This window comes from Sardina pilchardus, chromosome 5, assembly GCF_963854185.1.
Source record: "Sardina pilchardus chromosome 5, fSarPil1.1, whole genome shotgun sequence".
NCBI lineage: Eukaryota > Metazoa > Chordata > Actinopteri > Clupeiformes > Clupeidae > Sardina > Sardina pilchardus.
This window is the reverse complement of record NC_084998.1, coordinates 3,888,068-3,890,567: the sequence shown is the minus strand read 5'-3', so window position 1 is coordinate 3,890,567 and position 2,500 is coordinate 3,888,068. Positions and strand designations below refer to the sequence as shown.

Here is a 2,500-nt window from a genome sequence, read left to right as displayed (position 1 = left end):
TGTGTGTGTGTGTGTGTGTGTGTGTGTGTGTGCGCGCATGATTTCACAGTGCCATCTTGTCTGACAGGAGGGGGTCTATACAGGCCAACAGACAGACAGATAGACAAACACACACACACACACACACACACACACACACACACATACACTCACAGCTACACTCACACAGGTAACTAGTTTTGCTTGCATGGTCAAATTCCATTAGTATGTGGTCATGAGGGGAACACATGTTGTACCTACGGGCCGTCCTGGCTGTGTTCAGTTTTGTGTGTGTGTGTGTGTGTAGGGGGGATTAATTGCACTTTAGCGCTAACTGTTCATTAACCAACCAGAATCCATAAGTTCTCCAGTTAGCTGAGCTGCTGGCAGTGTTAGCATGCCTTTTAGGTCACGTGCTCGCTAGATTTAGATTAGCATTCCTTAATGGTGCTTTCCATCAACAGTCTGTCAACAGCATGAAAAAGACAAGAAGATTTTACTATGTGTCACCTGTTTTGCATGCCATTTATTTTGTCATTTGTGCTCCAATAAAATTGGCAAATTTATGGCCATATTACTAATTTAGTTATATGGCCATAAACAAAACTACTGTAAAGTATTCAATTAGATATGACATATGAATATAAACACAGTATATTACCGTTATTATTATTATTATTATTATTATTATTATATCCTGTTTTGAGTCTCTGATAGCCTTGCGTGCTGTATGCATGTCATGGGGGGGGGGGGGGGGGAGTGGGGGGGGTCAACCACATCATCTTTTATGTATCCAGTTCCTGTCTGACTCCCTCATGGTCTCCTGTTTCCCACAGTGGTCTGATGGGACAGCCTCCTCCCGTCCCAAAGTTCTGCTGATAGGCGTCCAGCATGCCGTGTGCTGCTGCCCAGTGTGATAAATGCAGGCGCTGCAGCTCTCTATCTGAAGCTCCATGAGTGACGCAACCTCTTTCTGTTCCATATGGCCAAGAGCTTGATTCTAAATGCAGGCTGGTATGACAACACACACCTCGTTGTCTCTTTGTCAATATCATGTTTATGACACTAACGATGCTGCGTTACCTTCAATGTCTCCCAAAACACCTGCGCACACACACACACACACACAGCAACAGTTCACAAACACTATCTCCCTCTTCAATAATCCAAGTTCTACTCCGAGTTCTGATAGGCCGTATCTGGATCCGCAGACCCCGGTGAGCTCATGTGGGGCACCTGCGCACATGACAGCACACGGGCCGGAGCCTGAGGAGACTACACTAGACTGCTCACAGCAGCACGGGCCACAGCCTGAGGAGACTACACTAGACTGCTCACTGCAGCGCCTGAGGAGACTAGACTGCTCACTGCAGCACGGGCCACAGCCTGAGGAGACTAGACTACTCACTGCAGCACCTGAGGAGACTAGACTGCTCACTGCAGCACCTGAGGAGACTAGACTGCTCACTGCAGCGCCTGAGGAGACTAGACTAGACTAGACTGCTCACTGCAGCGCCTGAGGAGACTAGACTAGACTAGACTGCTCACTGCAGCACCTGAGGAGACTAGACTAGACTAGACTGCTCACTGCAGCACCTGAGGAGACTAGACTGCTCACTGCAGCGCCTGAGGAGACTAGACTAGACTGCTCACTGCAGCGCGGGCCGGAGCCTGAGGAGACTACACTAGACTGCTCACTGCAGCACCTGAGGAGCCTGAGGAGACTAGACTGCTCACTGCAGCACCTGAGGAGACTAGACTGCTCACTGCAGCGCCTGAGGAGACTAGACTGCTCACTGCAGCACCTGAGGAGCCTGAGGAGACTAGACTGCTCACTGCAGCACCTGAGGAGACTAGACTGCTCACTGCAGCGCCTGAGGAGAATAGACTGCTCACTGCAGCGCACATGACAGCACACGGGCCGGAGCCTGAGGAGACTAGACTAGACTGCTCACTGCAGCACGGGCCACAGCCTGAGGAGACTACACTAGACTGCTCACTGCAGCACAATGTTCTTCCTGCGCTGGCCACCCCGACAGCACGCGCAGCAGACCCACCGTGGCCCATTTACAGGTGCTACTGCTGCTACTGCTGCTGCTGCTAGCAGACGTGTCAGGTGCCAGACTCCTGGAGGCGCACAGAACAACATCTCAATCCCAGGCAAAGCCTGACAGGTCTAAGGGTTGGGTCTGGGAGTGGAGGTGAGAGGGAGTGCACACACACACACACACACACACACACACACACACACACACACACAGATAATACAGACAATCACAAACTGACAGACAGACAGACAGACAGACACACACACACACACACACACACAGATAACACAGACAAACACAGACAGACAGACAGACACACACACATACACACGCTCACACACACGGATAACACACACACACACACACTCGCTCACAGATAACACAGACAAACACACACACACACACAGATAATACAGACAGACACACACACAGAGAGAGAGATGACACAGACACACACAACACACACACACACA

General features: G+C 50.5%; 1 protein-coding gene across 1 annotated transcript in view; it reads right to left on the bottom strand.

Moving 5' to 3' along the window:
- The window catches only part of LOC134079877 (sodium channel subunit beta-4-like), a 12,630-nt gene that overhangs the window by 8,192 nt on the left and 1,938 nt on the right, over nucleotides 1–2,500 (bottom strand). The window lies entirely within an intron of this gene.